The sequence below is a fragment of the Rattus norvegicus genome, chromosome 9 (genome assembly GCF_036323735.1).
Source record: "Rattus norvegicus strain BN/NHsdMcwi chromosome 9, GRCr8, whole genome shotgun sequence".
In the NCBI taxonomy this organism is placed as follows: Eukaryota; Metazoa; Chordata; class Mammalia; order Rodentia; family Muridae; genus Rattus; species Rattus norvegicus.
This window is the reverse complement of record NC_086027.1, coordinates 96,853,883-96,873,582: the sequence shown is the minus strand read 5'-3', so window position 1 is coordinate 96,873,582 and position 19,700 is coordinate 96,853,883.

Below are 19,700 nucleotides of genomic sequence, written 5' to 3'. Positions count from 1 at the left end.
CTGGGAACAGCTTCGGGACTCTCTGCTGGGACACCTCATTCTTTGGCACGAGAAAAAGCAAATGTTTTCTGCTCTGTCAACAGTGCCGTTTCATGCTGGCCACAGAGTCTCTTATTGCACTATTCCATTGTTGGAAGGCGGAATGTGAGGTTATATGCCAGTAAAATTCTGTTTACCAAACAAGTGATCAACCAGATCTGGTCCTAGGTTACCAGCATCTGCTTCAGTGCGTAAGGGGAAGTCCTAGGGCTGAGACCCTTCCTGGGGTCTCTCCTGCTGTGTCAGGCTTTCCCCCTTTGACTGGGACCTTCATCTATGGCCTTGCTTGGCTGGTTTAGGGATAGGCTTGACCCAAGCAAGCCTGACCATGTGAGGTTTTCCCCAGGATGTTTTGAAATGGACACATGATAGAGTTGGGTGCTCTTTGGTCACAGAAGCAGGAGACATGACCTCAGACTCTCTTTTTGAGAATCCTGCTGAGTCATGAGAGTGATTAGAAAAAGAGAGTCAGATACACTGAGCACACTGAGAGCTGGGATGGAGGGCAGAGCTCCCTGAGTGGTCTATTTCCTACTTGCAGGTGCCGCTGGGTTTGCTAATGGGTCTTGTTCCTTGGCTCCTGAAGGTGTCCGTTGGGGCTGTCCTCAATGATGATAAGGATAATAATGTCCATTTCAGTGATGCTGGCCAGTTCCTGAGGGGAGCGTCAGCTTAGTCCTGACCAGGGCTGATTTCTAGGCACCAGGAGACATCAGCTATATCTAAGGCTTGTGATCCAGGCTTCACCTTATACTTCGGAGAGACCTACTTTGGTCTGAGTCCTTGTCAGGGTTTCCATTGCTGTGATGAAACACCATGACCAAAAGCAAATTGGGGAGGAAAGTGTTTATTTGGCTAACACCTCCAATTGGCAGTCCATCACTGGAGGAAGTCAAGACAGGAATTCAAACAGGGCAGGAACTGATGCAGAGGCCATGGAGGGGTGCTGCTTACTGGCTTGCTCATCATGGCTTGCTTAGCCTGCTTTCTTATAGAACCCAGGACCACCAGCCCAGGAATGGCCTCATCTACAATGGGTTGGGCCCTTCCCCATCAATCAGCAAGAAAATGCCCTACAGCTGGATCTTAGGAAAGCATTTTCTTAATTGAGGTTCCCTCCTTTCAGACGACTCTGTCTTGTGTCAAGTTGTGATAAAAAACAAGCCTGAACAGTCTGTCAGGGGAGCTAGAAACTCATCCAGCACAAGACTGTCAGGGTAGATATGCCCGCGAACTCTCATAGGGTACCTCAGACATGATCCTCATCAGTGAACTGCCTCAGGCTCTGTGGGCAGAGGGCACCACAGGACGCGAGGAACAGCAGGATGTCGAGTCCCTCTCCATGGTTGCAGGTTTATCCCCCATCCTCAGTGGAGGACTCTGAGACTTGTCAGTCAGTGTTCTCACCCTGCTCCTGTGGAATGTTTGGAGACCTCGAAGGCCTGGTCTACCTCAAGGCTCACCTGAGTCTTCCCGGTATAGTTCCACTCAGGGACTTTTCAGGCCTGGTAATACTTCTCACATGCTTATAGCCACACTTGGGCACAGGGAGCCTGAAGGCAGCCTGGCTTCCCAAGGTTCTCAGTCCTGGTATTTTTATTAGCTGGAGTCAGAGCCTTTCATAAAGTTTCATGTCTGTGCTGAGTTCCAGGGTCCACTAGGGTGTAAATAGTGTCCCTGCTAGGCCAGGTGTCTTCTCGGGTGGGTTTAGTTGTCAGCTCTTCAAGTAGTATGGTCAGGCAAGAAAGCGATGCTTCTGATAAGGGTATCCACAATACTGTGAGGAGGACCTGTCTGCCAGGTTTTCTTTCTTTCTTTTTTTCCCCCACCTTCTAGGTGTTTGCCTTGAAGCCTGTGACAGAGTGGGGGAGAGTCACTTCCCTGCAAAAAAAAAGCGGACAGAGACTTTAGATATCAAGCAGGAGGGGGAAGCAGGGGTGGGTGTGGGGGTCAGGGAAGTGGAGGGGACACTCAAAGGAAGTGGCCAGCCCAGTCGGTTAGCTGTACACTGCACCATCACCCCCACCCCCGCCACAGCACCTAGGATGGCCATGACCTCCATGAAGGCTCCTGGGAGCCACACATGTGGGTGCGGAAGATGTTTGCCCAGGATTGTACTTCTCTTAAGCTCCCCCTCGGGCATGCTCGAGTCTGCAGAAGCAGGGCCCACATCGTCAGTGGCTTCAGGGTCCAGAGTGCGATTCCCACTGCAGGATGCTCCACACTCCACCCAGGCTGTGTGGGGCGCCTGTAGTCAGCTTCCCTGGCTTCTGCTGAGAACACAGACTGCCCTACCAACCATGGCTGGTGTTTCTCGGAGTCTGCTAGAGGTGTTTTCCACTCAACCTTCTAGCTATTCGCTCCTGAGATCTGAGTGATAATCTCATCTATTAAAGGTTACCACTCACAGCGCATGGCGTGACTCATCTCACCCCTGCGAATGGGTGCTATCGTTTAAACCCGGTACAGACTGTGGACCTCCTCTTAATAGACTCAATGAAGGTTTAGGAAGCTGGACCATGTCTTGCTCACGTTGCAAGTTGGTAAACAGCTGAACCCAGATCTGCCAGCCTTGGCACCTGCGTTCCATCCATGGAGACCAGGTCCCACGACCCTGCAAAACAGAGTTGTGTGTCTTTTTAGTTTTTTTATTTGGAGAATCACAGAGCCCAAAGATTGTCTTAATGGAAGAATAGAATAAGGTGAGCTATTTGTTGTCTAAGTGATAACTTGAAAGAAATGCTCAAAATTCTGTCTTTTCCACAACCCATTCCTACTTTTTTTTTAAGATTTATTTATTCATTTATTATATATAAGTACACTGTAGCTGTCTTCAGACACACCAGAAGAGGGCATCGGATCTCCTTACAGATGGTTGTGAGCCACCATGTGGTTGCTGGGAATTGAACTCAGGACCTCTGAAAGAGCAGTCGGGTGCTCTTAACCGCTGAGCCATCTCTCCAGCCCAACCATTCCTACTTATTACACGTATGTAACATATATGTGTGCGTATGCAAGTGTACTGTGAAATGAGAGCATGAAGATCCAAGGACAACTTCTGGGAATCTGTTTCCTTCTGCCGTGTTGGTCCAGGGGATCAAACTCAGGTCATCAGGTTGGTGGCAACTCTACCAATGGGCTACCTCTCTGGGACTCCTACCCATTGAGAGAGAACACGTTCATGTGAGTCAAAGAGAGGATGTTCCAAGAGGAGCTGCATGTATCCCCCTTGACCTGGTCTAGCCCTGAATCTCTGTGCCATTGTTCAAGAAGCCAGGGGATATTTCAAGAGTTTAAGAAACTAGAGTCTGAGCTGAGGATTTTCACTGTGGTCTGGAGTCTACCTCTCAACTGTGAGTAGAAATCCTTGGCTCTGACCCAAGGGAATTCTGTCCATTTAGCTTATATAAAGACTGTGACTAGTAATTTAAAATATGAACCGAAAAATAGTTACCTTCAGTGGTTTTCTGATCTTATAAGAGAGTTAGTACATATTTTCAAATAATAAAAACTTGAAATGTTTTGATTAAGGTGTTTTCATCACACAAGGCCATTCTGACATAAGTATATCATGTATGAACACCCCCATCCACTAATCACCCGTCCTCTCTTTTGTTTCATCCCCCAACATTAGTCTCCTTTGTCCCCTGGAAGGGTAGTGGTTTGAATATGGTTGGCCAAGGGAGTGGCACTATTAGGAGGTGTGGCCTTGTTGGAGTGGGTGTGGCCTTGTTGGTGGGTGTGGCCTTGCTAGAGGAGGTGTGTCACTGTAGGGGTGGGCTTTGAGACCCTTTTCCTAGCCACGTGGGAGCCAGTTTGCTACTGTTGCCTTTGGAACAAGATGTAGAGCTCTCAGCTCTTTCAGTACCAAGTCTTCCCACAGACTGCCACACTTCCCATCATGATGGTAACGAACCCAACGTCTGAAACTGTAAGCCAGCCCCAATTATGTTTTTCTTTATGAGAGTTGCCGTGGTCACGGTGTCTCTCCACAGCAATGAGGCCCTAACTAAGACAGTTTGGGTCTTAAATTCAGTTCTGTGTGGAAGGCTTAGGTGCCAGTTTGTGGTGCTCGGAGGTTGGGTAGTAGAATTGTTAAGAGGTGGAGCCTGGTGGGAATAAGTTAGTTCACTTGGGGCATGTCCTTGAGGAAGACACTGAGGCCCCAGCCCTGGCTCATTTTCTAGTTTTCCGGTTGTCACAAGACATGCAGCCTCTTCTACCTTGCACTCCTTGCCTTGTTGTACTTGTTTTGCCACAGACCCCCAAGCAATGTGGCTCATCCTTTACAGATTGCAACCTCCACATTGTGAATCAAACTGAACCTTTCCTTCTTTAAGCATTTGTCTCGGGTATTTTGTCACAGCATCAGAAAGCTGATTGATGCACTTAAGATTTGAGCGCTTTCGGTAGCTTCTCTGCCCCTCCAAGAACTGCTAGAGGTTGGCTCATACCCTAAGTTACATGATCTGAGGAAGTCAGCTTCCTGCCCCTATTGATAATCAATAATCCCTATTGATTCCTAACCTCACCCTCTCTCTCCATTCCTTCCTGGTTATTCTGGACCAATAATAGATCTTTTAACTGGGTAGAAACTCATTCTATAGCAGCATTGTTGGGCACAGTTTTCTTGTATGAAGGAGTCATGCATCATGATGCTGGTTAGTAAGGATGGTTTAAATGCCCAAAATGATGCAGGAAGAACAGGCTATGGTCTATAAATCTAGGCTGTTATGTCTTTGCCCCCTCAACCCAATTTAGAAGGCTCCTGAGAGGGAGGGGTGCATGCTACCCAGGGAGCACTTTCCACACATTGATCAGCACCCTCCTGTGTTTAAGAATGTATACCTTATGCTTCAGTGGGAGCATAAGGGCAGGGTGGTAGGCATTTTGCTGCCAGCATGTGAGCATAACTGTAGCATAATAGAAAAGTATTTAAAGATCTTCTAAAGATAAAACCACAATGTGAGAGCTGAAAGGAATTTGGAGTCGACGTTTCTATTGGTGCTTAAGATCCAAGTTTGCATTTAAATTGTCGGAGGGTTTCCAAATTACCCACTTCAAGCCTCAACCCAGATTTGATTCAGTTGCTTTGGGGCAGCCCTCACCCCCAACTACACCCAGGACTACACTTTTAAAATCATTTAGGGGATTTTGCTATACACTCTCATTTCTGAATTGCAGACTGGTCAAAATGTCTCCTGTCCACGGGCAAAGAACTTGGGTAGCCTAGATATTAAATGACATCAAGGCAGGTGCATGAACAGGTGTGAGGAATCACTGTACACTGAACCCTGTCAGATGGTGAGCTCCCAGGCAGGGCCAGCCTGCCCAGCCTTCCTTCTTCAGTCTTGTGGAACTCACCGCAGGGGTACAATAACCAGGATGGACTGCAGGTCATACAGCCAGTGTATAGCTGAACCTCACTGAGAATCTGGAGAAATCTGGAGCCATGTGGCAAGTCAACTATTTCCAGAGATTCTTCGTTTAGAGTTCAGCTGAGCTCATAACTAATGTCTAGTTGTGTGGTTTGTGTGTGTGTGTGTGTGTGTGTGTGTGTGTGTGTGTCTGTCTGTCTGTCTGTCTGTCTGTGTCTGTCTGTCTGTTTGTGTGTGTGTGTCTGTCTGTCTGTTTGTGTGTGTGTGTGTCTCTCTCTCTGTGTGTGTATGCGCACACACACAGACACACACACATGTGCAGGTATGCAGACTCTCAGAGGCCAGAGTTTCAGATACCAATCTCTACCGTATTCCTTTAAGGCAGGGTCTCTCTCTAAATTTGGAGCTCACAGTCTTCTGCTAGGCTTGCAGAAAGCATTCCCCAGCTATGGCCTGCCTCTATTCCATTAGTGGTGAGCTTACAAGCTTCTATGAGGATGCTGGGATCCAGAGTCCTTATGCTTGTGCAAATGCTTTTAACCACTGAGCCATCTCTATGGCCTCAAAGTGTGTGATATTGAATGGGAAGCTTTTGCTTTGTGTATTTTGTTTGGGGCATCCGAGTTGGTGAAAGTTCAAAATGTCAAAGGTAGGTGAGAGAGGTTCAAAGGAACAGGGCACACTTTCTGAACTCAACAATAGTTGCTTTCTTTTCGGTATAACTGAATCCTCTTTGCCAATGCCCTGCCTATCAGATGCTTTAACTTCTATGCAATGAACATTTGAGGACTCTGTTTGAGGGGCATCAGGGCAGCGTGCGTGCTCTCGATGATGTCTGGAATTTCACATTACCTAGGACACAGACTGATGCCTTTCAATTCGAGAGTCAATTTCTCATCTTATCTAATTTTAGTTCTCTTCATTACTTCAAAAAAAATTCCCTTTCGAATTGCCAAAGTGAGAATCTCACCCATTTATTTTTCCACTTGCTGCCCATGAAGCACATTGACTTCAATTTTCTCCACGTCTATGACTACAGCCATTTTTCCTGCCATCTTAATTGCAAACAGATTCTGCCAACATAGTGGAGTCTTGGATGATTTTGAAGACGCGTGTACAGGTTGGAAGATGCTGACCTCCGAGTTGTGATTTCTTTGCATTATTTCTTAAGACCTTCATCTTTATCAGTAATAAAAATGCAGCATTACAAAATGGTCCTGTTAGTTTTGGCCTGTAGTTTATTGTCCAAGGTTCCAAACCAAAAGTAGTGAATTGAAACTTCCCTCACTGGCCCTGACCTCCTTGCAATCTCAGGCTCAACCGGCAGGCTCGCCTGTTGTCATTAACCTCGTGGTACCTTAGGCATCACGAAACTTCAAAGTCCAGCTTGGAGAAGGAAAGCTATTCTCAAGATTTTAGAGTTGAGCCATCGGTCAATATTTTAGTTAAAAATGTTTTACACTGTACTGTCTCATCATTCCTATCCTTTTAAAAGCTTACTGAGCTCCATTCTATTGTGGTGATGAGACACCTTGACCAAGGCAAGTTACAGAAGAAATCATTTAATTGAGAGACTTCTTACAGTTTCAAAAGATTAGCCCATTATCATGGTGGGGAGCATGGTAGCAGGCAGGCAGGCCTGATGCTGGAAAAACAGGTAAGAGCTTTATACCCTGATAAACTGGCAGCAGGCAGAGAGAGGGGTGAAGGGATGGGGAGGGGATGGGGGGGGGAGAGAGAGAGAGAGAGAGAGAGAGAGAGAGAGAGAGAGAGAGAGAGAGAGAGACTAGGCATGGGCCTGGTGTGGACTTTTGAAAGTTCAAAACCCACCCCTGGTGACACGTCTCCTCCAACAAGGCCACACCTACCCTAACAAGGCCACACCCCCAATCATCCCCAAATAGTTCCACTGGGGATTAAGCATGCAAATATACGAACCTATGGGGACCATTCTCATTTAGACCACTACTCACTGCCAACTTTTCCCATGTCTCATGAACTGTTTCTCAGTTCATGATCTCTTTTTAAATTAGTGTGTGTGTGTGTGTGTGTGTGTGTGTGTGTGTGTGTAACTGAATCCTGATCACTCCATTAGTGTTGTGTGTATATATGGCTGACCACTTGGGATTAGATAACTTATCAGAGTTCAACCCCAGAGAACACTGATTCTTCCTCTCTCGGCAGCCATTAATTTTAACAATAAATTCCAATGAGTATTTCTCCAACCTCTTCCTGTTCTTGGTAATCACTATTCTGATAATGATGTTGACTAAACAGAAGAAGTTACTGGTATCTACTTAACAACCCAGCTTGCTTTTTTTGATCGCGAGCGTGTGTGTGTGTGTGTGTGTGTGTGTGTGTGTGTGTGTGTGTGTACGCGTGCATGCATATAAAGGCCAGAGGTTGATATCAGGCTTTATTCTCAAACACTCTTCCCTCTATATCTTGAGGCAGAGCCTCCCCTTTATTTAAAGCTTGACATTTGGCTTGTACAGCTAGCCAGCTTGCCCGGGTACTCGTCGCCTCTGCTTCTGAGGGCTGGGATTATAGGTGGACTGCCGTTGCCAACCCAGCATTTATTTGGTGCTGGGGGATCCGAACTCTGGTCCTTGCCCCTGTGCAACAAGTACTTTCCCAGGCTGACTCATCTCCCTGGATCCCAGTGTACATGCCGAACTTCTAACACCCCAACACGGCTGCTTCCTCCTAGGTTTTTTCAATGTACATTTTCAAGAGACTGAGGGTTTAAGATGGCATTTAGAAACACACACTCTCTTTCTCTCTCGGGTAACTATTTCTCAGTTACTATCATGGAGATAAATCATGATCACGTATACATTCCCCCTATTTCCCTTGAGGTTTTTTTTTTTTTTTTTTTAAACAGGCAGGCATTATTCTGCGCCATTTAATGGCTTTCCCCTGCAAATCTCTCCTCCATCAAGAGGCATAGCTGGGATTTCTGAAATCGAGAACAACATCTCTACATATAATTAAGGAAAAGAGGAAAAAAATACTTGGTAACTAGATCGTGAAAGCGGTGTGGAAATGTCAGACAACAAAACCCACCATCACTTTATGGAGAAGAGGAAAAGGAGAGACCAGGCAAGCAAACACAAAGGGCAAAACAAAGACTTTTTAAAACAGTGTCAGGGCTCAAACCAGAATATCAAAACAGAAGGCGTTTCATGTGGAGAAATGTAATCAAAGCCAGAAGCTTAAGAGACAGACAGACGTACAACAGAGTGACATCAGACTATACGGAGGACACTGAGTTAGGGGAGCCCAGCCTCTGCCCCAGTTTCTGATTGTCTCTGCTGACAGGCTGATCCTGAGTGCCCTGGGGCCTGGAGTTCCCTTTCTCTGGCATCAGCATGATCAGCCACCCCAAATTGCATGGTATACAGGACTTTGTGGCCTATTTTTAAAACCTCACATAATTGTTACAAAAAGCAAAAATTTGGCAAGTGTGGTAGTTTGAATAAGAATGGATCCCATAGACTGATACGTGTTTGAATGCTTGGCTCATAGGGAGTGGCACTAGTAGGAGGCGTGGCCTTGTTGGAGTAGGTGTGGCCTTGTTGGAGTAGGTGTGGCCTTGTTGGAGTAGGTGTGGCCTTGTTGGAGTAGGTGTGGCCTTGTTGGTGGGCGTATGCTACTGTGGAGGCGGGCTCAGATATGCTCAAGTCTGGCCAGGGTAACACATTTTCCCCTGCTGCCTGTGGATCAAGATGTAGAACTCTAGATTCCGTCTCCAGCACCATGTCTGCCCGCATACTTCCATGCTTCCCGTTATGATGACAACTAAACCTGTTCCTTTAGAAGAGTTACCACGGTCATGGTGTCTCTTACGCGGCCATCAGATCTTGGCTGAGACAACATTTTACTAAAATGGACAATACCTACCCAAGTATTGAGGGCAAAAAATTAAAACTCTATGCTTTCTGCATGCCCAGGGATGGCAGAGACATACACAGACCTGTGGGTGTTAGCCTGTCTAGCACCAGCTCTGTCCGTGGGAGGCTGGGTGATCTGCAGGCACATAGATGGATCAGAGAATTGCGTTCACAGCTTGGTTGTATCACTCGCTATGGTAGGGATGGGGAGAGCTCCCAGATGAAAAGCATCACTCCCTGTGGTAGACTTTTGGTGATGTGACTGTTTTAGGGTCACCCTCCTGGAAGCATCCGCAATAAATCCACTGGTTCACAAAACTGGGCTTAAGTACACTTGTTCCTTGGGCTGCCATTGGTACCCTCTCTAAGGTGAGCAGATCTATGTTCACATCGCCCCAGGGAAAGTTCCTGCAACAGAGAGTTACAATTGAACACTTTGACACCGATTTTTAAAAACCCATAGTAAATCCCGGGATTAAGTGTGTTTAACTTAACCATATTCATTTTCATTGGCTAAATCTCGTGAGCAAAAGAGGCTGAGCTATGCTGTGAAAAAGCAACAAAGACTTTTCATCTGCCTGGGTTAAACAAGGTCGTTTTTGCATGAACACTTAGGCTGACTAGGAATGTCTCCTAACCTCATGAATTTAACCTTCAAACTTTTCTACTAGCCAATTGTAGTGTGTGTGTGTGTGTGTGTGTGTGTGTGTGTGTGTGTGTGTGTGTGTGTGTGTAAATACAACTTTGCTTTAGAATTCACTTTTTAATTCAGTAAGACAGGGTGTTGTATAACATTTCCCCCGCTAAGGACAAAGTCTTGCTGTTTTTCTCCAGAGCTAAGGTTTGGCATAACTGCCCAAAGATGAAGGCTACTTGGCATTAGAAACACTCTTGTGAGCAGCTTGCTGCATTTAATTAATACCACCTATTCTTCAAGAATGGCCAGGAGAGCCTTACCTGCCCAAGATCTTCTGTAAACTCTCTCTCCATTCCACACATTCCACTCCAACGCATCTTTTGTTGGAGCTTAACACCCTCTGAAGTTGACCTTGTGAAGGTGTACGGCTTGTCACATTTCTGTCTGGAATCCCCAGTTATTGATTCAGCACCCAGGGCCAGCTTGCCTCAAAGCTTCCCCCAAACCCATCCTCCAGGCCTTGGGTCTTGCTCTGACAAGGAAATACGATGCTGAGACTTCTTTTGGAGCTGATCTTCTGAGGGTTCTGCAGTACTTAGCCCCCTCCATGAGGCCATCTATTCAGGATGAGCTCCTGTGGGTTTTTAATCTAGTCAAGGTGATCTTACGTTGCAAGAAGAACTCTAAAGATACTTCAGATGAACATCTTCCCTCTGAATTCCTGGTCCCACTGTTACTTGGGCTTTCTCCCACTCTGTACCATTAAAAGGGATGGCTGAACAAAATTGGGGAAAGTATAAGAGAAGAGAAACCAAGGGTCTGGCAAAATGGCTCAGCATTTAAATGTGGCTAAGGCTGATGACCTGAGTTTAATACCCAGAATCAACATGGTGGAAGGACAGAACCACCTCCTGACAGTTGTCCTCTGACCGCCACAGGCAAACTACGGCACACATTCCCTCTCCCCAGAAATAAATGAATGTGCTTTTAAAATGAGGAAATCATGGTGGATGTCATCCTCATCTACAGATAGATGAGTCTTGTCTTTTGAACCATTTGGTCTCTCTTGTGCTCTTCCTCCAGGCAAACTCATTCTTCATGGTAGAGGGAGGGCTGGCACTGCCAGCTCTGGTCTCTCTGTCTCCCTCTTGGGCTTGCACGTCAGGACTCAGAATTCTTCTACTGATATAGCTGGGGCCACATGGGCTTTTGGATCTGGAGTGAGAAGGTCTCTTGGCATGGAAACAATCAAAATGAGAAAGAGCCAAATGTCAAAACAGTTACTATCTTTTATCTTATTTAGCTCATGTGTTTATATGCATGTACAAGCACATGTGCATGAATATATGCACATACATGTTTATATGTGTGTATATACATATATACATAGACATATACGTGTGTATATACATGTGTATACACACACACACACACACACACACACACACACACGCCAGAATTCAACCTAGAGTTTCATTCCTAAGTAGCCTCTCACCTTGTTTTTTCAAACAGGGCTTTTACTCAGAGCTGGGGCTCTCGGATTAGGCTGGGTTAGATAGTCTAACAAGCACCAGGGTTCCGCACCAGGGTCCCACCTATCTCTACCTTCCCAGCACTAGGATCATGAACATGGGCCAACATTCTTTAATGTTGGTGCTAAGGATTGAACTTAGGTCCTCATGTGTGTACAGTAAGTACTTTAATGACTGGACCATCTTCCTTAGCCCTTATATTTTTTTAATTTAATTTTTTAATATGTGTGTGTGTGTTACACTATGCAACTATGTAGCTCAGAATGGCCTTGAACTCATGATCCTCCTGCCTCAGCCTAGCTAGCAACTAGGATTACCTTTAGAGGCATGCGTTTCCACACCCAGTGGGGGACACACATCTGAATTCAAGGTGGTCAAAGCTTGTGGGGGGCCAGGTGACAAGAGTGCCTGCTGCTGGGTGGATCTGGGTGATGACGACCATTCTAGGACTGCATCCTCTCCCTGTGAGAGAATCACAGCTAGTTTCTTGACTTGACAGATAAGGCTGTGTAAGAAGGAAATCCAGTTCAACATGACATAGTTATCTGGGGTCCTAGAGTCTGACACAGGGCAGTTTATTTTCTCAGTGCTTAAATACAATACAGTTTGTTGGGGGTATATTTCGTGGTAAGAATTGTGTCAATCCCATGTGAACAATAAAGCTTAAGGCATGACTACATCAAAACTCTTTTGCAAAGCACATGTGACCTCTTCCAAAAACATTGGTTCATAGTTTAAGAATCCAGAGAAGATCAGTTGAGTTCTCCGTTATACAGATAGCATTGAGGTCTTCAAGCTACCAAGTACATGTGACATCTGCCCTAAGAATGGGTACTATTGTCTGAGAAACAAGTGCCCGGGATAAAGGTCTAGAGAAGAGAGTCTGGGACAAACATAATTGTCAGGAGATTCAGGTGTGACCTCAGCCTACAGTTAGCACAGAACACCAGGCTGCTAACAGTATCCATTCTCAGCCTTCTGTGTGGAAAACAAGCATACCTCCCTTCTGCCAAAGAGACAAGCCTGCTCATTAACATTCCTGTTTTTCTCTTGTGCTTATCTGTTGAAAGAACAAAAGAAAGAACCCCAAATTGGGACTCTCGCTCTAGTCTCGGGATGGCGGCATGCCCCAAGAAGCTCGAGAAGTCGTTCATGAAGTGATAACAAAAAGGCAGCTTTATTAACGAGATCTCGGGCCGACACCCAGGTCTCGGGCCGACATGCCACGCCTCTCACGCAGGAGATAGAGGGCCGACGGCCACGAGCCTCTAAAGGTGGGGGTTTATATATGGGAAGCCAGGGAATTTCGCGAGGTTACACAGGATTGGCTAATTCAAAGGACTCACAGTTATTTTTGGCGTGGAGTTACATCAGCAAAGAGTACGTGTTACCTAGCCGCTCAGCAATGTGGGGTGGGATGATCTATCACACTCAGCGGGGGGGATGTAGCTGTTCAGCAATGTGGGGTGGGATGATCCATCACACTCAGCAGGGGGATGACTCTCCTCTAGGGAGTGAAGGAAGGGGAGAGGGTGGCTCCAAATGGTCCGGCAAGCCCTATAGTCTCCCTCAGGTAGTCCGGACCTTGTTTATGACTAACTTTTTGAAATTTAACTCTTCACTGTGAGCACAAGGACCTCTCCACTGTGGCAAGCACTTTACAGGCCAAAACATCTCCCTGACTCCTAAACTAAACTTTAAAACTAGTCTCTGCCAAACAGCCACTGTGGGATTGGAGTGGCTGCCTTTCTTTCTGTTCCCCTTGCCCAGTACATCAGAGGCTGTGGTATATGGAAGACTTGAAGGTCAGGGGGGAAGTCAGGCAGGGACCTGGGGATGCTGTTGTGGCTGGCACACTTCCTAAATCCTTTTCATTGCTGCATCTGCATCACATTTGAAACTCAAGAAACTGAAAACCAAAAGGTACAAACGGAAGTGCCAACAGAAGCCTCTTCTCACCAAGGGCCGGCCCATGATAAACAACACAGAAAAGAACCTAGATGATAATGGTTCTACACCAGCTAAACTCCACAGGGGAAAAAAAAAGACGTCTCTGTCAGCAAGGGCAGAATAAGAAGCTTGAGGAGCAGGGGTCAAGTGTCCACTAGTGTAGCTTCAGAAGTCACATAATAAACGAGGACAGCATCCTGCCCAAAAGTAACAAGGTCCTCTTTCCCATCTCCACTAGCACAGTGTCCAAGGCAGGATGTCCATAATTGCCCAATGATTAAGAAGTCAGGGGAGCCATCACATGGTAGCCATATCTGTCCAGTGTGGGTAGAGCCCTGTGGACTACTGGGGCCCCATTTTGCCCGTAGAAACCTGAAGCCCTTCCAGCACCTGCCCCTGTACTCATGTAAGAGCTGCTAAAAATTGAGGTTTAAAAGATACGGAATCTCAAAATACATCACCCCAAATAGAAAGTCGCTCCCGCCATCAAGAACCAAAGAGACATTATAGGAAGTGAAAACAGAAAATTAACAGATGCCAGAAGCAAGATGGCAGCCATGCTGACATTATCTGACACCAGATACCGGAACAGGGGCAACACCACATGCTTGCAAGGGTGTGCAGAGTCTGGATCCCTCACAGGCTGCTGGTAGGAGTGCAAAGTGGTTCAGCTGCTCCGGGAAACAATTGGACAGTTTCTGTCAGCATGAAGAGCAACCAACGCATGACCCTGCCTTTGACTCCCGGGAATTCATCCAAGAGAAAGGAGAGGGCTCACGTTCGCACAGAACGCTGAACACGAAGTGTGCTAGCAGCTTGATCTGTAAGAATCCCAGGCTGGAAAGAACCCAGACATCCTTCAGCGAGCAAACGCCTAAAGACTTACTGAGTCTCAGTATCTGGCAAAAATGAATCTCAACTCAGCACAGGCTGGAAGCTCTGGCTCTTGAAACAGGCACCCCACATCTGTTGCATTCACCACTGCTCCCCCGGCCCTGCCTCGTGTAGACAGAAAAAGATAAGTTTAAGACCTAAGATCCAACCCCCTAGTAGCTAAAACTTCTTGGATAAGCTACCCCTGCTCTTTGCTCCTCGAACAGAGTATGTCTATTTATCAAAATGCATACAAATGCACTTAGCTTCCATATTTGAAAAATATGTATTTTTATTTATGCCTATCCTATTTTTTAATGTATGTGCATCTGTGCACATCTATGTGGGTGCTCACAGGGACCAGAATAGAGCACCAGATACCTGGAGTTGGAGTTAAGGGTGGTTATGAGGCACCCTGTGTGGGTACTGGGAGCTGAAGTCTGGTCCTCTTGAATAGCAGTATGTGTTTTTAATCATTGAGCTCCAAGTCCATCCTATTTCTTCTTCTTCTTTTTTAATCATTTATTTTTTATGTACATTGATGTTCTGCCTGCATATATGTCTATGAGGGTGTTGGATCCCCTGGAATTGGAGTTACAGACAGTTGCAAGCAGCCATGTGGGTGTTGAGAATTGAACCGGGTCCTCTAGAAGAACACCCAGTGGCTCTTAACCACTGAGCCATCTCTCCAGCTCTCCCCAACCCCTTTAGATTTCTTTATTTTATGTATGTGAATGTTTTGCCAAAAGGTATGCTTCTATACTATACGTGTGCCTAGTGCCCTCTGAGGTCAGAGTTGGTCCATGGATCCCCTGGAAATGGAGTTATAGATGGTTATAAGGCAGCACATGGGTGCTGAGAACTGAACCCGGGTCCTTTGTAAGAGCAGCACAAGCACTGAGCACCCCTCCAGCCCTCCACTATACTTTCTGACGTGGTAGAATGGGGAAGGTGTGGTGACGTGGAGGGCACCCCCCACAGTGGTGTTGGTTACTTTGGCTTTAGTTACTTTTCTAATTGAAGATTCATGACCCAATCTTCATTAGAAACAACATAAGGACCAAAGACTTATTTTTGACTCTGTCCTGGCAGGGACAGCATGGCAGAGTTCATGGAGGCAGGACTACGAGGTTAAGACTTGGTTAAAACTCATTGTAACAGGCAAGGGTGCAGAGGGCGGAAGATCCCAGCCTGCATCTGGCTCCCTCCATTTCCCGTCTCGTTCAGTCTGGGTTCCCAGACCATGGGATGATGCCACTGTCTTTTAAGGTGGTCTTCCCTCTTCATTAAACCTGTGTGTCTCCCAGGTGACTGTCTCAGCTATGCTTCTGATCAGACACAGGGAAAGGATCATTATCATGGGAAAGAAAATAAGATCCGTAGAAATAAATCTTCCAGGAAGTCCATATGGGAGCATCATATTTTTTACTCCGTTTTCTTCTTTGGGACTTATTTGGGTTAATCAGTCATTCTTAAAAACTGTTCTCTTAGTCTTTTGTATTGGTGTTTTGCCTGTATATCCTTTATTCTTTTATTGCCTACTAGATATTACCCATCTACCCTTGGCTTAACGTATAAACAAATTTTCCATCACTTTCCAGGATAATATGGTCCTGTTTACCCATCTATCTCTGAGACATTATCATGTGTTTTCATCTTTCTTCCTTTCTTTTTGTCAGCTGTCACTCAAACTCTGGGTCTACAGCAAACTGTAGCTGGGCCAGCTCTCTTCTGCTAGCCTGTGTCTGGCCTCTGTGTTTTGGCTTTGCATTTGAAACCTATGACACATTTTTCGAAATGTTTGGTGATGTTTTAAAATCTAACCCCCACCCTTGCCTGCTTCACTGATTATGCTTGCTCAACAGTTTGTCCATCCAGAGTTGCTTTCCTTGTGCCCCCAAAGAGCTCCTTCTGCAGCCCTGTTAGGATCTGCTGGTTGACGATGTACTCGGCCGTTGTTTGTCTCGAAACACTTTCCATTTCATCTTCGTTTCTGAGGAACGTGTCTGCAAGGCATGGACTTCTAACTAACATGGCTGGTGAGATGGTTTCCTGACCACCTTGGAGATTTAACTTTTGATTCCTGCTGTTGGGTTGAGAATACAGCTGCCAATCCTCTTCCGGGTCATTAAAGACAAAATGATAGCGAGACCGTTCCCAGTTTCAGTAATTTCTTTAAATCTGGTCTCGCACGCACACAACTAAAATTCCCTGTGCATTCTAAATCTCCAAAAATGTTAGCCGATGTTCAAGTTAAAATGAGGCATCCAAGCCAATTCCTAAACCATAGATGATGAAAGACACGGAGTAGTCATTACTAATAAGCCACATGCTTTTAAATATTGCATGCATACTAAATTATCTATTATATAAAGGTCCAGGTTTGGTTTATTTAAATCATTTCATATTTAATTCTAAAACCCTCTGGAGTGTAAGGATTTCTGCCCAGGAACAGCTAAGAGCCTACTGATGGAAGTTACTGAATTCTAAATGTACCCGAGGATGGCAGTGAATGGAAGTAAAGAATGTGGTGTGCAGAAAATGACCCCTCGGTCTGTAGGTATGTAACAATAGAGTGTTACAGGGGAAGAAGAGAAGAGTGGGGTAGGGGCTGACGTGAGGGTGCCTGTAGATGATGGGAAAGGGCAGGTGGGAGGACCTGGGGGTTTCTTATAGGTTTATTTGCATGTATCCATACATGCAGGTCAGGTGAGAATCCTCTCTCCAGGAGCACAGGAGGAGCCTCTTTGCAGGATCCCTTTGAAATGGAGTGTGTGGTACAAAATGCTAAGGGATTCCTCCAGTTCTGCTGCATGGTCTTTCTGTTGGCCCTACTGATTGGTCCTCTCTTGTGAATCTTCAAAAGGGAAGTGTCCAGTAGAAAGGGACTTTCTCCAGAGCTGGAGAACCTAGGTGGGTAAGGAAAGCAGGTCTTGGGACAAAAGGAAAGCCAGTCACCTAAGAACTTACTTCCCACCACCTAAGAACTCATTTCTGAGCCTCCTTTTAAAAGTTGTTTAAATAAAAACATGCCCCAGGGGGTAGTCGTGAAGCATGAACAGGGTGGTGACATGAGGAACATCACCCTAAGTTCCATGTTCATCTTTTGGCTTTTACTGTACATCGTCCGCTGGATTAATAGGTTTGGAAATGGCAGCCATTGACTTGCAGATGACCCCCTCTCCCTGCTGGGCTGGTAATCGGTTTGCCCTGGAATTGCTTTGGCAGTCCCTGCTAGAGCCCTTGACATCAGCAGGGGAAGCTTAATGGAGTCTGGCCTATTATATATTCCGTGCTTAATGCTTACCCCGGAGTGAGGAAAGAGGGGAGAGTAGTGCTCTCTCTTCAGCAGCTTTCCAAAGCTATTCTCAGGGAGCCAAGCACCATCAAGGGTCCTCTCCTGCTCTACCCCCCCAGTCTTGCATTCACTACACTTGTTCATCATATCCTGGTCTCCTTGTGACCCAGGACCTGCAATGCAACTTCAGCCTTTCCTTGCCTCTAATTCCCTGTCGGAGCCCTGCAAGAATCGTTTAGCATCTTCATAGCTCTCAGAAGACCCAGCTGTCACCTTTACCTCCATGGCTCAGCTAAGAGTGACTATCATGTCTTCTTGTTGGCACTTATTTGGTCTTCTGCATTGCTTTGATCAAAATACCCAACAGGTACAGCTTAATGGAGGAAGGACTTATTTTGCCTTACAGTTCCAGAAGTTTCCATCCATTGTGGCAGAGGGCATGCAAAGGTTCACGGTAGCAGTATCATATGAGGGACTAGGGAGAATGATCAGAACCGGGGGCCAAGCCTAAAGGCCTGCTCCTAGTAACCTGTTTCTGTTAGCTCAATATCACTCCCTAACAGCTTGACCATCTCTCAAAACAATGCCACTTGTTGGGAAATAAACATCCAAAGTATGAGTCTGGTTTCAGAGCTAAACCATAATATTTTGCCTCTGGCCCCCAAAAGCTTATCACCATCTCATAAGGCAAAATGCATTTGGTCTGACTTAAAATCCCCCTCAACCCCCCACGCCCCCATCCCCATTTCAAAGCTATTCAAACGCACAGTCTCTTCTGAAACTCCAAGGCAATTGCTTTGCTTTGGGCCTTTAAAGAAATCAAAAAGGAAGGTATACACTTCTAAGGCATGATATAAATAATCCCTTCCCCAAGGGAGGAACAAGAGGATTGCAAGAAGAGACCAGACCAGAGGTAAACAGAAGCTCTGCAGGGCAGACACTAAATCCTATGTATCCTATATGTCCATCACCCGGAGCACACAGTGCCATGATGCAAGTTCTGACAGGAATCAACAGCCCACACCTTGAGCCTGGCTACCTGCCACAACAGAGCCTCTCTCCAGTACCAACTCCACTGGGTGCACACAGCTTCCCCAGTACTATAATCCTGTGATTCACCAGAAAAACTAACTCCCCCATTTTGCACCAAATTTAAAGCAAGCTTTATTAAATATTAAATACTGATCAAGATGTGGACTTTGGTCAGGGACATTCACCAGAATTTCCCACCTGAGGAGGCCCAAAGCCATGTGTTACAGGGGCATAATGAGGACAAACTTATAGGCCGCCATACTTTCCCATGAGGCTTTGATATTTTTCCCAAGAACTACAATTCCCAGCATTCCAGAAAGTTACTGAGTTCCTGGACAGTTGGGGCTTACAGGTTAATTATGGGCATTAAGTCGCATGTTCCATATTTCTGGCATCTCAATCATCCTGGGGATTCCCCTGCAATTTAGGCTTCACTCTCAAAGCTTTAGGTATAATCAACTTTGGAACACTTTGCAAGGAACACAACCCTATTATAAGCTTTTCTTTAAAACTGTGTTGCAAAACTCCATGTTCCTAACTCTTGCATTTCACTTGCCTGCAAAAAAACAGCAGCATGTAAGATACACTAAATTATGCTCTGGTCCCAACTCAGCAACTTGTTGGGGGTGGGGTGTTAGAGAGATGGCTCGGCACTTAAGAGTACTTGCTGCTCTTGTAGAAGATCTAGGTTTAGTTCCTAGCACCCACATGGTGGTTACAAACACCCCAAACTCCAGCTCCAGGGGATCTGAAGCCCTCTTCTGACCTCTGCAGGTAAAGGCATATGCATATATTTAGGGAAGCACACATACATATAAAATAAAAGGGAAACCCAGAAAAACACTTCCCTAGGCAGCTCTGTTGAGCAAGATACCTTTAAATGAAAGCTGTTTTATGTCCTGGAGACATCAGTGGGTGAGGGTTTCCCCCATAGGACACCTTTCTCATCCCATTGTCAAATCCAGGGCTTCTGATTAACGGCCCCAATCTCTTTAGCAACTGAAGCCACTTTCCAATTTGAAAACTGCTTTTCACTTTTTGTTCCTTATTCTTATTGCAGACCTAGTG